We start from the raw sequence: 16,367 nt of genomic DNA, 5'->3' as shown, positions 1-16,367 counted from the left end.
CGGCCAGCCCGGCGCACGGTGCCGGTACCGGGCGGGAGCCGCGGGGATGGGATCGGCACAGCAGCAGCACTGGGAACAGCCATCCCCGCTGCCCCTGGCGGCAGAGAGCTCAGCCCCGCATGGCACGGTGCAGCGCAGCCTCACCTGGCCCTGCAACACCTGCTCAAGGGGCCACTGCCCCTGCTGGAGGCTCCGGCACCCCCAGCACTGAGCAGGTGCCTCCCTCCTGCCCATCCCCTGATGGGGTTTGCCCAGCTCAAGGCACGTAATCACAAACCACCTCTGTCAGTGTCTCACATCATGGCCACCATCACAGAAACGGGCTGATCTCACACCCCGCTGGGCTCCCTTGTGCCCACATCTGTCACCTCCCAGCGCTGGATTGGGGACAGCTCATTTGGGACTCATTAAACCCCCTGGGCAGCGAGGCCCTGCCAGCCAAAGCACGGTGAGACGGGACTCAGGGCACTGGTTCCTGCTCCCAGTGCCACCCAGCAGCCCCAGTGCCTCCTGTGCCAGCTTTGTGTCACTCAGTGGGAGCCCCCAGACTGTGCTGGGGCACAGCAGTGTGCGACCGTGGCACGTTCCATGTCACCAGTGTCACCAGCAGAGCAGCCTCTTCCCCACCTGCTCCAGAAAAGGAGCTCTGGGACAGCCCAGGCTGAGCTCCCCCACATCCCCCAGCCCAAGCAGGAGCCTTTTGCACGGTGGGCAAAGGGACAGGCTCCACAGCCCGGGGAGGCAGCGGGGGAAGGCCACGGCTGCTCCAAATGGAGATGTTTAATTCCCAACACTGGCAGCTGCACTCAAGGCAGGAGAGGCAGGGAAGCCATGCACAGGGGTAACCATGGCAACTTCACGGAAGTTAAATAAAAACTTCTTTAAAAAAAGCTAACGAGGTCCCTGAATCATGCTTTATCAGCTGTGTTGCTATAAAGATCGAGATCCAGCCAGCTCAGGATTCCTAATTACTCCTGCAATATACTGGAGAGAGCTTTATTTAAAAAAACACCCTGGCTATGCACGGAACAATTTGGGCCTCTCTCCACGCTGGGATTTGCACAGCCCGTGAAGCACCTCCCCAGATGGATCTGCTGCTCTGAGCCTTCCCAGCCTGCTTGGGGGGCTCAGGGGGCTGCACCCCATGCCCTGTTCTTGTGGGGGGACACAGGGAGAGCCCCACCAGTGCTGCTGCCACATCCTGCTGCTCACAGCCCCCCTGGCACAGGGAATGATGTCCAGCATCTCCCACCAGCCTGCATGCTAAACACCTGCACAGGAGCATCCCATGCACCCGCCTGGGGCTGCATCCAGCTCTGGTGCCTGCAGCAGGGGCTGCCCACAGCTCCCCTGGCACTGGGGATGTTCTCCAGCATCACTCACCTCTCCTGAATGCTGAACACCTGCACAGGAGCCCTGCAGCCCTGAGCCCATCAGGCAGGGACACCCTGACCTCAGGGATCACCATGCCAGGGCCAGAGAGCAGCCCAGGCAGTGCCCACCCCAGCAGGTCCCATCCCTAGGGCACAGAGCTGCCAGCGCTGCCCACGAGCCAAAGCACAGACCCCGAGAGCTCCCCAAAGCCCTTTTCCTGCAAAACAGGCTCTTGGAGAAGCCCAGTGAGGCCTGCAGAGTGAACAGACCCTCCCAGCCCACAGACAGACTGTGCTGGAGCACACCCACACCCCAACAGCCCCCACCCACCAGTGATGGCCTCAGCACTGTCTGGGAAATCCCACCAAAGCCCATTTCCATCACCAGAGGCTGCTGGAGGTGCCAGCAGAGCCAAAGGTTTGCCAGCAGTGACCAGGGACCCCCAAACCCACAGGCACAGCAATGACCAGGGACCCCCAAACCCATGAGCATAGCAATGACCAGGGACCCCCAAACCCACGGGCACAGCACAGCAGTGACCAGGGACCCCCAAACCCACGGGCACAGCAATGACCAGGGACCCCCCAAACCCACGGGCACAGCAATGACCAGGGACCCCCCAAACCCACGAGCACAGCAGTGACCAGGGACCCCCAAACCCACGGGCACAGCAATGACCAGGGACCCCCCAAACCCATGAGCACAGCAATGACCAGTGACTCCCCCAAACCCACAGGCACAGCACAGCAGTGACCAGGGACCCCCAAACCCATGAGCACAGCAGTGCCATCACCCCCAGCTGTCCCCACACATCCTGAGCCCCAGAGAACTCAGGGGCACCGACCCCAAAACCACCACGCTGAGCCAAAGCACGCCAGGCTCTCTGCTAAGGAGAGGGCTGCACCATGAGCAGCTTTAGAGAGTTATTTGAGTCTTTATTTTCACAGCTTATGGTAAGAGTAAGTGAATTACAAGTATTATTTACTATATTTTTAAACTCGTTTAATTTAAGCTGATTCTGAATGGAAATTAGAATCCAATTAAAATGTGGGGGGAATGTCAGCATTTTGAAGCAGATTATTAAGCAAAGCTACATTAAACATGTTGGAAGCATAAATATTGGGGAACAAGTTCTATATTTACAAGAGGATTTATTCCGCTAAGAAGTATCATCCATGGCCCAGGAACTGAGGAACCCGTTATCAAGGTCAAGATTTTATCAGCAGGTCTCAGATTCTCACATCTGTGTTTCACCCAGGGCTTGATTAAGAGTTTAGAAGCCTGGAAAACTCTCCCTTTTGCTCCAGCTCCTGCTTTAGAATTAATTGTTTATTGATCCAACAGGAGGAAAATATTCTCTCTTGCTGCAGAGGAGCTGCCTGGAGCTGAGCCTGTTGTCAAAAGCTGTTTTATCACTTCCATAAATTCCAGCTGTGGCGACTTCCCCAGCTCCAACCGCCCTGTTTGTGCACGCACCCTCACAGATCCCCCTGGTAATTCTGGCAGGGCTCAGCTCCCAGGCCATGCCCACGTTCCCACCTCCAGGAGCCCCCAGACCCACCGGGCTGCCCAGAGGGAGCAGTGGCTCCATCCCAAATCCACCGGTGCAGGTTCTCTTGTGTAAATCCCACTGCACCCCCAGCTCCTGCCAGGGCAGTGCTGAGTGCCACAGGGGCCCAGGTAGGAGAGGAGGGAACCTGCTGGGGCCTGGAAACCCCCATCCTCATCCTCATCTTCATCCTCATCCCAGCATCTCACACCTCCCACAGCAGCACCAGCCCAGACTCCAGAAAAGCCTTTTTTTGCTTTTTTCTCCCTCCAGGTAGAAAAGCATCCTGGAGGGGAAATGGAGCAACCTGGCAGGGTCCATGGGAATGTGCACTTCCTTCCACCTCTGGGAAAGCCAACAGCAAAACACTAGGAAAAAAATCAGCTTTTCCCAGCCAGGAAAGCCTGTGGATGCCCTCCCTCCCACTCAGGATCCATCCCCTCGGCCCCCGAAACCACCAGGTGAGAAGGGTGGCAGCAGGAGGGGACACATCCACAGTAGGTAATGGAACAGCAAAAGGGATCCTGGGCTCCTGTGCTTGTTTTTACCCGTTAGAAATTCAATTTTGTCTCGTTAGGAAGAGCCAAGGATGCCTGGAGCATCTGCATAGGAGCATAGCAAAGGGGAGAGCTGCCTCAGACTGCTTTATCAGGGTGCAAAACAACTGGAACCTCAGTAACCAACAAAATGACAGACTCTGCTTCCTCATCTGGTACACCCCAGCCTGTCAATTAATCTGGAGGAACACACATCCCAAAATACCTCCAACAATTCCAGCAGAAAGCACTGGAACAGCACCAACAGCAGCCTGGACAGCGAGAGGAGGAGGAGGAAGGAGAAGCTGCTGTCAGCAGCACCGAGCAGCCCAGCCCAGGCAGGCAGGGATGGAGCATTGCCATGGAACAGCTCTGGCATCAGCAGCCCCCTGGTGATGCCCAAGGAGCTCCAGGCTCAGCTCCACGCCTGCAGCGCCTCCACCCCAACCTCCCCACCTTGCCCCGACCCAAACCTGCCCCCTGCTCCCCTTTCCCTGCCACAGCCCTTGGAAAGGAGCAGATCGGCCAGCAGGACTCATTACCCACTGAGCTCTCACCCCGAAAAGCTGTAAATTAAAAGAGAACTCAAATAAACTACGGAACTTCCCTCACGCCTTTTATTATCTCAATAACCTTCAGAGGGATTTATCCACCGTCAGCTGAGCAGCCAGAGCTGCGCCGACAAACCAAGTCGGGGAATGCACAGCTGAGGACCCTCACACCCCAAAGCAGAAATGTGGCCCAAGCTGCTGCTGCAGAGGGCACTGGGGGGACCCTCAGCCCCCCAGGGCCCGAGCACAGCTGGCTCAAACCCACCAGTGCCCGAGCACAGCTGGCACAAGCCCCACCAATGCTGGGGAGGTTCCCCTCAGCCACGGGGGCACCAGAACTCAACTGTCCCATCCTGGTGGCACAGAGGAACCCAGCAGGGCAGGGTGGCAAAGCAGCAGCAGCAGCTGTGGAGGGACAGCTCTGCCACCAGCACAGCCTGCCTGGGATGTCATCCTGGTAATTCAGAACGACATGTTCTGGTGATGGGAGATGGAGAAACGGGGAAAGGGAAAATCCCCAGCCCGTGTCACAGAGGGGCTCTGTGAGTAGGGCACACTGCTGGCCAAGGCTGCAAGAGGGGGTTTTCCAAAGGGGACATCACAGACAGCAAGATATGTATTCTAAAACATCCTAAAGCCTCCCAGGCTGCCCAGGAGAGGCGCTGCCACAGCCCTGTCACCAAGCACGGTGTGCCCAGCAGAGATGCCAGCCTCACACCAAGGGGGCTCCCAGGGAGGTGCCTGTCATTAACTCCTGTCATTAACAGCTCCCTCGGCACCTCAGCCCTGCAGTGCTGTCCCCACACCGTGCCCAGACTGCCAGGGAGGAGCAGGAGCTGCCGCTGCCAGCCTGGGCCTTCCCAGCCCCTCCATCCCCAAAAGCAGAGATTCACACACTGCTGTGGTTGTGTGCCCTGTGCCAGGGCTGTCTGCCGTGCCAACACAGACCCCTCCAAAGGAGGTAGGGGGAAATAAAAATTCCTCGGGATTTTCTGTGAACCAACAATCAGAGCCTCAGCACCTCTCCCCAGAGCCAGGAACGAGCTACGACCAACAGCCAGGCCCAGGCAGCCCTGCCAGCCCCAGCCACTGCAATCAGCCCTCCCTGAAAATTAGCAACTCCGGGCTCCTTCTCCATCTGTTAGCCAGAAAAAAACAGCTTAATTTCTCGCTTTGTGAGGCTCTATCATGCCTCAACCATTTTAGTCTGGAAACAGGAAGCTGTTTGGGAAGCAGAGTGCCTTCATCTCTGCGCTGTACCCAGCACGGCCAGGCCTGCAGCTCGGGGTATGAGCAGACTGCAAAGAGCACCGGGCAGCAGGATGCACCCCAAAACACTGAGAGCTGAACCACAGGCCCTGGACATCCCAGAGAACGATGGGCACATCAGAAGGGAAAATGAACAGGGTACTGATCAACGGTGAGCTATGCCCACCCCAGGACACAACACGGCACCCAGAGCTGCCCGGCCCCAGCGCCAGGCATCGCTGGAGGCAGAGAGCGAGTGCCAAAGCCTCGCCAAAAGCAGCCGAAAATAGCTGCGATTGTTAATGTCACGCTCACTGGAGTGAGAAGCTGAGAAATCCCTGCTCCCCCCATCCCTCCGCCTGCACACACGAGCGCTGCCAACGCCTTGCCAGGCTGCTCCCCCAGCCCCGGGCACTGCCCGTGCCCCCCGTGCCCCACAGCGCGGCTCTTTGCCCCAGGTGTGCCCCGAGGCCCTGGGGGTGACGCTGCAGGGGATGCTGTGAGCGCTGAGCAGCTCCTGGCACGCACAGCTCCAGGGACCAGGCAACGGCTGGAGAACGGCACCGGGCACTGCCACACGGGTAACGGCACACGAACCCCACGGGACCCCCGAGGGGCCCTGGCCACGCACCCGCCCCTCCCGGAGCATGAGCCCCGCACGTACCTGCACAGGAGCCCGTCCTGCAGCGCAACGCCCGGAGCCACGCAGGAATTCAGGAGAAGAACAGCCCAGGGAAAGCGGCCTCGCCTGCCTGGCTCTGCCCCACAACTGACCCAGAACCTTCTCTTGTGCCTCCTTTATCCAGACTCCGCCTCACCCAACTTTCCTACAAATTACCTTCACCTGAGGCGGTGGTGACCGTTAGCGCCACGTTATTGTTTGCAGCTGTGGCTAATTAAGGGCCATAACGAACCCTTAGCACAAACTTAACGGGGCCCCTGGCACATCGCGCGTCTGCCCCTTGACCGGGCCGGCTCAGCCACGAACCCTCACGGGCACCGCGGAACCGGGTCCCGGAGCGCAGCGGGGACCGCCCGGTGCCGGGGTTGGCGCTGCCAGCCCGGCCTCCCCCGGGACGCGCTGGGGCAGCGCCGCCCGCTGCGGCTCCCTCCGGTGGGCATCCCTCCCCAGAGCCGCCCCGCTGCCCTCCCCGGTGCCGCCGCCCCCGGTAACTCACGCGCTCAGACGGCCCCGCCGCGGCGGCGCAGGGCGGCCGCGGGTCCCCGCCCGCCGAGCGGCATCTCCCGGCGGCGGCTCGGGCTCTCGGCGCTGCCTCGGGCTCTCCGGGCTCCGCTCGCCGGGCTGCGCTCGCCGGGCCGCCTCGGGCTCTCGGCGCTGCGCTCACCGGGCCGCCTCGCACGCGGCTGCGCCCGCGCCACCGGAGCCACCGAGCGCGCGCGCCCGCCCCCGGCCCCGCCCCGCGGCTGCCGCCCCCCGCCCGGGCTCCCCTCCCTCCATCCCTCCCTCCCTCCCTCTGCGGGGAGACCCGGGCGGGACTGGGGGGCTCGGGACCCTCTGCCCGCTCCGCACACGCTCCCGCCGCTGCGCCACGGAAGGAGCCGCGTTTTGTCCGTTTCTGCCCCAAAACCGAGCCTCCGGCACGGAGCGGGCTGCCCGGGGCTTCCTCCCGATCCTCCCCGTCCTCAGCAGCACCGGCACCGCGGGTGGCGAGGAGCAAATACCCCCGGACAAGCCGGAGCAGGGACACCGATTCCATGGCTGTGCATGCGCCGGGACACCGGGTGGGATGCCCGGGCACTGAGAGGGATGCCCGGGCACCGGCTGGGATACCCGGACACCGAAAAGGATGCCCGGGCACCGAGAGGGATGCCCAGGCTCGCGTCAGCCCCTGGCAGGACGGAGCAGGAGAGGGATTTCCAATCCTCACTGCAAACACCGGGAAACGCGAGGCGGTGCCGGGAGCCCGCAGGATGCGGCTCTGGAGCATCCCCCAGACTCCCTACAGCGCCGTGCGCGTCTCGGCCCCTTACCCTTCCTTCCCTTTCGGTCACACTGGGGATCTCCGGAGCGATGCGGGCATTCCCAGCGCCGCTGGAAGCTTCCCGGGTGTTATGCAAGAGCAGAGCTCTGGCATTCGCGGCTCTCTCGCTCTCGGCTGCTCATCGCCTCCCCTGGGGAGCCGGCGGAGCGGGCAGAGCTGCGCTATGGTACCGAGCTGTCCGCGGGGCTGCTCTGCCCCTTCCCGGGCTCGCTTCCATCGCGGGCAGAGCCGGGAGCCGCTCCGGCAGCCAAACGCCCCCGAATCCCACGGGCCGTGGGGGTGTCACAGGGCTGTCACAGTGACCGGCTCCTGCTGGCGCTCCGTGAAGGGGCTCAGCGCTTTTTCCCCGCTCAGACGATTTATTTGTGGTTCCCAATAGTTAAAACTGTGGTGAAGCTCCCCAAGCTCTGTTTCCTGAGAAATATCTGGAATATCTACAGCCTGCTTGAGCAGGAAGTTATCTCCTACGAGTTTAGCACAGGGTGATCTCTGACACTTTCCCAGGTTCCTGCAGAGCCCCCCAAACCAGGCACTGCTCCCGTTCCCTCCCGAGGCCCTGAAGCCCACTCTGGAGAAAACCACCAGGATTGTGAGCAGCCACCACGCGAGTGAGCACCGTGAGCACCCGGGCTGCGCCTCACCCATGCCCACATCTATTTTGTATGATCCGCGGGTATTTTTAGCCCTCGGGGCCGCGGCAGCCTCGTTCTCCCGACAAAGGCAGCCAGGCCCGCTCCCTGCTCTGCCCCGCTGTGCCGCTTCCTCACGCTTCACTGAGGCTGAAGATGCTTTAGGCAGCACGTTTGGAGAGCGAGGAGCGGCGAATGCGGGAGAGCTCAGCTCTGCAAACCTTCCCGGCATCCCGAGCCCCGGATCCGGGTCCTGCTGGCTGCCATCCCACCCCATCCCATCCCTCCCACCCATACGTTCCTAGAAGCGCACACCGCTTGTGTGGAGCACACCGAGCGGAGCGGGCTCCGGTGCCGGCATTGCTGAACAACCCACCGGAACGGAACAGGCCCCAGCACCGGTACCGGCACAGGGTACCGGGCGGGAAGCACCGAGGAACCCTCCGGGGATCTCCGGAGGGCAAGCGGAGGGAGGAGAGTCCTCCGGGCCTGGGAGAGGAGGAGGAGCAGGAGGGAGATAATGGCTGAGGATGCACGGAGCGGCAGCGGAGGGAAGAGCAGGCGCTGGAAACGGCACCAGGCAGCAAACCCTGCAAGGCTGTGTGTGAACCGCGGGAACGAGTATCACTCTGGGAAAAAGATGGCTTTCCTTTTTCCTTAGCCGATTTCACAGCCTATTGGCCATCAGGGCCTTCATTTGGAGGCAGTCAGAGCTGTTTAAATTACTGCTACTGGGATCTGTTCCATCTTTAAGGAAGAGGAGGTTTTCCTCAGAGCTGTGGCTGGAGCACAGAGATGACAGGACCCAGTGTGGCTCCATCTGGGCTTTTCCCTGGACACGGCTGCTGGAATGCAGAGCCCCACAGCTCTGGGGATCCCTCGGGCCCCAGGGCTGAGCACCGTGCCCCAGCCAGGCCTGGAATCTCCTGCACAAGGCCACAGAGGCCACTCAGCCCCAGGGAGAGACACGAGACAATGAGCAACAGCCCCCACATCCCCCCACGGCTCTCAGGGACCCCCAGGTTTGAGGTGCCCAAAGGGTGCCCAGCCCCTCCCCAGGACTCTGCCCAGATGGGGAGGTTTGCAGCGGGCACAGCCCTGGCACAGCCCTGGCAGCCCGAGCCTGGGCCTGCCAAGAGCTTCCCCCGCCAGTGCCTGTCCCCCCAGCGGGCCGGGGGCACGGTGCCAGCTGGAGCTGCCCCCAGAGAGCTGCCTCGGGTACCTGCAGCACCCCTGGCCGCAGTGGGGAGGCTGGGATGGCACGGCAGAACCCGGGGCTGTTTCCTGGCAGGTGTCAGATGCCCTGACCCAAAAAAGCCAAAGCGGAACGTGCAATCCCAGCGAGGCACTGGGCAGACACACTCAGACTGCAAAGCACCGTGGGAGGAGCGGGGAGAGCCATGCTGATGGGCTCTGCAATAACGCTGTTTTAAACATAATTTCCGATAGATTTTATAGCTAAGTTATGTAACGTAATGAGCAAATCTACAATGCAATTGTCACTGCACATTAACAGCGAAATCCTGAGCCTCTATTACACTAACAAACTTATTAAATCAGTGAACACTGCGCTGCATCAGTCAATTATTGAAACAATGCCAAGATCGGGAGAACAATCTGATATCCATTACAGGGAGCAGGAGCAGGGATGTGACCGGGGCTGCCCGCAGCGCTGCGTGCTTTAGAGCGTTCCACGGATCCACGGCATCCTGGCCACCTCACCTGCCGGCGTTCCACAGCTCTCCAGGGAGGGAGGGAAGGAGCCAGAGCCGGTCCCGTGCTCCACCCCAGGTCCCTGCTGAGACAGGAGCAGGGAGGGGAAAGCGCTGCTGGGGCTGGGATTGCCCTGATGGCAAGGGAGGGGGCTGCGGCATTGGCTGCACTCAGGGATATAAACCACCCTGCAGAGGCAGAGAAAGCCTTGGAAAAGCGAGGGGCACACGGCAGTGGGTGCTGGCAGCACTCAGACACTGCTGCCCCCTCCCAGGCACTGCCTTGGGCCCCATCGCTGCACTGATCCCAAAGCCTCATCCCCGTGCGCCCACCCTGAGCCCCCTCCCAAAGCAGCCAAAGCCTCATCCCTGCCCACCCATCCCGAGCCCCTCCCAAAGCCTCATCCCCGTGCGCCCACCCTGAGCCCCCTCCCAAAGCAGCCAAAGCCTCATCCCTGCCCACCCATCCCGAGCCCCTCCCAAAGCCTCATCCCCGTGCACCCACCCTGAGCCCCCTCCCAGAGCATCCCTGGAGCAGCAGTGGATGCAGCATGACCAGGACTCAGCTCCCACCTCGCTGCCCCTCTCCAGGGCGCTGGCAGCACCAGAGCAGGCAGCTCTGTGCCCACATGAGCTCATCCCTGGCTCCAGGGCTGCAGCCACCCACTGCCACACAGATTGCCAGGGCAGGGCACTGCTCCAGCCCCAGGAAGGGGCACGAGAAGGCTGGCAGGGGATTGGCCCTGCAGACCCCCGGCTCTCACATCCCCCTGGACCCTGTGAAATGCCATCAACGCCAAAGTGACATCCTCAGGAGACTGTTAAATGTGAAATAGGGTGAGCCTGGGGAAACCTGCGAAGATGTCCATGCAAACACCTCAGCAGAGTGTGCCTTGCACCTCGGTGAAGTGATTTGACACGGCACTAATTATGCAAATTAATCATCAGTAAATTAGATGCTTGGTTATTTATTTATTTTGCATTCTGCGCCGCAGCCCAGCAGGAGCAGCACCCGGAGAGAGGAGCAGCTCCGCTCCGGCTGGGAAGGAATGTTTGGTAACATGTTGCATGATCTGGCCTCCCCACATTCCTTCTCAGATGAAATTTGGAATTGATTTGCCGGTATCACACCGCTCCCAGCCCTCAATATGTCATGGCAGCTAATGAACCGTGCCACAGACACATTTATAACCCACTATTAGCTGCTTCCATCGCAATGAGATTTTTTTTCCCCTCTTTGCTCTGATGTTCTAAGACTTGCAAAAACAAACCAAACATCACATACACAGAAAAAAACCCAATCACCAGCAACACCAGAATCACCACAGCAAACATGTCCTGAAAGTGAGCTACTTGTGTGATTCCCATCTTCCCTCCTGAACCCAGCTCTCAGGCTACAGAAAAGGCCCTGGACAATGACCCAAAATCCCCCTGATTTTGCCCAGGCTCCTTCCCAGCCCTGCTCCCTCCAGGCAGAGCAGAGAGAAAGGGGCTTCCACCTCCAGCTCCCTCCTCACAGCAGCAGCTGGAGCTGGGACCTGGCTCCAGAGGGGGAGCAGGAGGCGATGCTGGGGACAGAACTGGACAGGCCCAGGAACATTCCCCTTCCTCCCCTTCCCTCGGAGCCTCATCCACTCTATCGGGGGGGCAAGAGCTAATTCAATTTACTGGGATCACTAAGGAGGAAATTATTTAAAATTCTGCACGGAATTTCATATCTGAGAGCAGGAACTGCCCTGTTCCATCAGAGATCTGCTCCTCCCAAACACTCAGCTTTACTTCTGGGGGCCGTGGGCCGCCAGGGGCGGACAGGGATGGGCAGGGACGGGGCAGGGACGGCGCTCCCGGAGCCAGGAGAAACGAACAGCAGAGAGCCACGGGTGCTCCCCATGGAACAGCAGCTGTGCCACAGGGACAGCAGCCTCCCGAGGGGCTCTGTGCCTGCTCCCAGGGAGGATCCTCCCATTGCCATGCACCCTGCATTCCACAGGAGCTGCTGCTCCTCCCACATCCCCAGGGACCCTCGGCTGGCGGCCTGGCACTGCCACCCAGTGACCTGGCACTGCCACCCGGTGCCACTTCTGAGGCCCCCAGTTGGCTCCTCCATCCAAAGAGGAGCCTGGATTGGGCACAGCAGGATCAGGGAGAGCAGAATTTTACCACGGAGAACCTTCCCCTTGGCTGTGGTGCTGCTCACCTGGATCAGCAGCAGGATCTGCAGGAAGATGCCAGCACTGAGTGTTCCCCAGGGTGTGCCACTCCCCAGGCTGGTGCTGCAGGTCCCTGTGACTGTCCCAGGGGTGGGCACACCCCCTTGGCACAAAACCAGCATCTCTGTGGTGGAGCAAGAGCCACCAAAGCTGGGCTCCCCGGCCAAGGATGTGCCAGCCTTGTGTGGAGACCCCCAGCTCCAGCCCCTCTGCTTCCCTCCCTCTGCCCTGGCGATGTCTCTTTCCCCTCACACACACACAGAAGCGATGATAAGCAGCAATAATTTTGCTTCTGTATTTGTGTCACCAAAACTTCCAGCTAATTCCTGTAGCTGCCAGCATGGAGGCACTAATACCTCTGTGAAAGACAAAGCAATTATTTCTAAACATAGCTTGTTCCTTGCATTGTCACCACCCCAGCCACCCAACCCCTGGGCTGCTGTTAGCATCTTCCTCTAACTAGCAGGGGAGGAAAAAAGGAATGTTTTTCCCCAAAAACACATCCCTGCTCCTGGCCAGGGGACAGACCCCCCACGCCTGACCCAGACAGAGGCACAGCCGCTGTGCTCCAGTGTCTCAGCTGGATGGAGACACCGTGTCTGCCGCAGGACCCTCTGCAGCACCAGACCTCGTTATGCTGTGGGTCTGCTCTCCAGGCATTAAAGCGAGCCATAAAATGACAAGTGAGGTGAAATAAGGGATGGGAGCGGCAGGGAGAATGCAAATGGTGGCACTGGCACAAGCACAGCACCGTCCAAGCGCCCGTCCCCAGTGCTCAGCACCCAGGAGGGGACACAGCCAGTGCGTGGGGGTCCCTGCCCACCCTCAGGTGCCCTGGGCAGGGCGCTGGGGTCCTGCTCTGGCTGCTTCCCATTCCATCCTCCACATCCCACCCTGCCCAGAGCTGCCCAGGCTCCTCCATCCCCAGCTGCCACACCTGGGCAGTGTCAGGGATGCTCCGGAGCCACCCACCCCAGGAGCTGTCCCAGGTGTGTCACACCTGCAGCGCCCAGGGGAGGGGAGCCTGGAGCAGCCCTGAGCCCAGAACAGGGACAGCTCCCCGGGAACTGCCCTTAAAAATATTTCCATCACACTTCGTAGTCAACCTGCGGTACCACCTCCAGTAATTAACCGCTACATTTTAATTAAACATTGATTAGCAACTAATTAGTCTAATGATTAGTCACCTGAAGGAGACAAAGCAAAATACTGGGGCTGCCAAGATAGGAGCAGGAGAAGGCAAATGATGAAAGATGAGAGGCAGCTGAAATTCCTCCCCTGCTTCCCTCTGGGCCAAACGCTTCCTCACGGCTTGGCCCTTCACAATGAAGCTTCGAGGTGAATTTTTCTAATTGTGGCAATTTTGCCAGAATCTCAAGTGAGTGGTGGGGAGGAGACTGAGTTATTTAATCTTTCCCGTCAGATCGCAGGTTGTTAATGTGGCTAAAGAGCCTCTCCCAGCCACGGTAACAAAGTCAAGGGAGACTTTTGTGCCTTCAGTCCTGCAGTGTTCCGAGGAGATGCCAGAGAGCAGAAGCCCCTGGGCCCAGCACTGCCTCCCCTGAACCCCTCAGAGCCCCAGCACTGCCTGTCCCGGTCCCGCCCGGGCTGCTGTCCCCTGCCTGTGGCCTGTGAGATAATCCTCTTTACCTCCATCCCAGCCCTCAGAGCCCCAGCTCTGCCTGTCCCGGTCCCGCCCTGCCCGCTGGAGGGGCTCCCATCACTCCGCCCCCTCCCCACAGAAGCGCCGCTGCCACACGGGGTGCGGGGCTGTGTCAGAGCCAGCCCAGCGGGGCCGGGCACCCCCCGGATGCCAGGGCAGGGCACGGCACAGCTCCCTCCCCTCCGGGATCCGGGCCGGGCATCCGCGGCCACTGCCCGCACCCGGGCACATCCCGGTGCCACCCTGGGACCCGCAGGTCCCCGCAGGCTGCGAGCGGCCCGAGAACCCCACCGAGCCCTCTGCAGGACATCAGCTCACCCCAAAGCAGCTCCCAGCCCCGCGCGGACACGGCGCTGCACTCACAGGAGCCGGAGAGCCGGGCCGGCTCCCACAGAGCAGCGGAGCCGCGCCCGAGGGCTCCCGTTCAGCCCCGAGCCCCGCACGGGCTCCGGTGCCGTCCCCGCAGCCCGCTCCGCACCGGGGCGGCGCTGGATGAGATGTTTGTTATTGCACCGGTCCCTTCTGTGCGATAATCCCGTTTACCCCCATCACTCATGCCTCAGCAAACTCTGGCTGCGGGTTATGCAAGCGCTCCCAGCGCGCTCCGCGGCTCCCTCCTCTCCCCAGCATCGCCGGCATCCCCGCAGCCCCTGCCCGCCCTCCCTGCTCCTTCTCTTCGCCCTCCTGCCCGTCCGAGCCCGGCCGGGTCTCTGATCCCGCCCCTGCCCATCTCCAGCTGCTCCCGGGGGAAGGCGAAGCGATAGCGCCGGAGTTATCACCGGGGTGCTGAGCCCAGCCCAGCCCGGACCGGACCCCCCGGGCAGGCCACGGCTCGGCGGTGCTGCCCGAGAAGCCCATCGGCATCTCCCCCTGCTCCGGCACGGGAAAAGCCCCCAGGGAGGTCACCCGACAGCAGGACGGGGTCAGGCTCGCAGGGAATAACGCAGGTCAGGAACCACGAATGTGCAGCCCAGCCCGGCCAGGCAGCAGCCCCCGAGCCCCGGGGAGCCGCACGGGGGTGCGAGAAGGGTTAAACCAAACCCTCCGGCCGTGCCTCGCTGCCAGGGCTGCGGGACATCGATCGCCTCGCACGATCCTCACCCTGCGATCGCTACAATCGATGGGGTCGGGCCAGTGGGAGGCGGCTGAGTGGATACCGACACCTTCCTCCCGCTCCTCCTCCTCCTCGTGATGGGAACGGCCCCGCTGGGGAGCGCCCAGAGCTCCTCTTGGGGCTCCCCTGGCTCCCCCAGAGCTCCTCTTGGGGCTCCCCTGGCTCCCCCAGCCCCTCGGAGCAGGAGGCAGAGCAGCAGCAGCAGGCAGGGGCTGTCCTGGCAGGAGGGCTGGGGCTCTGCTGCTGGGCACGGTCTCACTGGGGACTGGCACACCTGGGCACGGCCCGGAGATGCCCAGAGAGAGCCCCTGCCCTCCTGTCCTGTCCTGCCCAGGTGAGGAGCTCCAGCAGCTCCGACCCCGCAGCCTCAGCCAGCTGCAGGCAGCAGGAGGGGCAGCGGCTCTGGCTCTGGCTGTTTCATGCTTCCACAAAGCAATCTGCTCCTTGGGCTCCTCCGTTCCTCCCTCTTATGCAACTGCACAAAATGTAGAGGAAAACAATCCCCTGGATGCTAATTTATCCGAGGAGCTCGAGCGGCTTTGCACGAGGCAGCACTTTCAGCAGGGAAAAAAACAAAGGGAACAGCCATGCCTGAAAGGCTGCTCCTGAAACGTGCCCTGCCCTCTGGGATCCTGCCCTGCCCAGCTCCCACAGGGGTGCCTGCCCACATTTCTGCTTCCTACATCCATCCTTACAGCCCTGCCTGCATCCCTGCATCCTGCTGCTCCCTGCATCCATCCTGCAGCCCTGCCTGCATCCCTGCCTCCTGCTGCTCCCTGCATCCATCCCTGCCTCACCCCTGTGCTGGCTGGGCAGGCTCTGCTCACCCCCTGGAGCTGGTGGGATCTAGGATCAATCAGGACCCATCAGGATCAGCCAGGATCAATCCTCACAGCTGCCCTGGGGCTCAGTGCCCCGAGGTGCCAATGCTCAGGGATGCAGAGCCAGCCCAGCCTGGCACAGAGCTCCCACTCACCTGGGGGCACCTCAGGGTACCTGCAGCACCCAGGGCAGCAGCACTGAGGGCAGCTGGGCAGTGCCCCCAACACACAGCCCCCAGTGCCAGGGCACCTCTGACAGTCACAGCTTTCACGGCGCAAACCAAGGGTTTAGAGCAGCCGAGGCAGGGATTGATTTCTTGCTTTGCTTTAAGTGCAGCTAATGTGATAGGTAATTTATTTAAATTGATAGCACAGAGAAAAACTTGGTTTTTCTCTCCTCTGAAAGGATTCCGCCGTGTTGGGTGACCCAGGTGAGCTGCAGAGCTGGGCTGAGGGCCCTGACACCTCCCAGTAGCTGCCTGCAGCAGTTTGTCATATTTTTCAATTCATTACAGCCATTTTAGCAAACAACCACTATGGATTTTTTGTTACAACAGCTCCTTCTGTTAGTTGTGTGCGAGCTGGTAGCTGCCTTAACCACTCACAGCAAAGCTTTCCCCCCAGGAAGGGGTCAGGGAACCCCACAACCCCCGGATGAGCAGGGACAGGGGGTGAGGGGTTGCCCCGTGCAGGCAGCCCAGCCCAGGGGCTCGTCCTGCATTGGAGCCCTTTGGGGACGTGCCAGGGGATGCTCAGAGTGCCTGGCATGGGCACAGCAGGGCATGGAGGGGAGAGAGGAGCAGCCCTGGGTGTGAGTGAGGCCCTGACACCTCTGGGGATCACCCTGGGTGCTCCCCCACAGGATCCCACTGCTGCTCAGCCCTGCAGGCGCTCCCACCGCCACCGCACCACGCTGACTGCGCGATGGGGAACATCGCAAATGCGACTTGTTGCCTC

General features: G+C 61.1%; 1 protein-coding gene across 4 annotated transcripts in view; it reads right to left on the bottom strand.

Moving 5' to 3' along the window:
- Window positions 1-16,367, bottom strand: part of RBFOX3 (RNA binding fox-1 homolog 3) — a 121,525-nt gene that overhangs the window by 84,604 nt on the left and 20,554 nt on the right. Inside the window, exon 1 of one of the 4 annotated variants that reach the window (XM_059485818.1) lies at window positions 6,437-6,605. The exons of the other annotated variants lie outside the window; for them this stretch is intronic. The gene's annotated coding sequence lies outside the window, so the exon portion shown is untranslated. Of the gene's footprint in view, window positions 1-6,436; window positions 6,606-16,367 lie in introns of those variants that run through there. 4 annotated transcript variants of the gene reach the window in all.

Source organism: Ammospiza nelsoni, chromosome 19, assembly GCF_027579445.1.
Source record: "Ammospiza nelsoni isolate bAmmNel1 chromosome 19, bAmmNel1.pri, whole genome shotgun sequence".
NCBI classification, from domain to species: domain Eukaryota; kingdom Metazoa; phylum Chordata; class Aves; order Passeriformes; family Passerellidae; genus Ammospiza; species Ammospiza nelsoni.
This window is presented reverse-complemented; position numbering and strand designations above follow the sequence as displayed.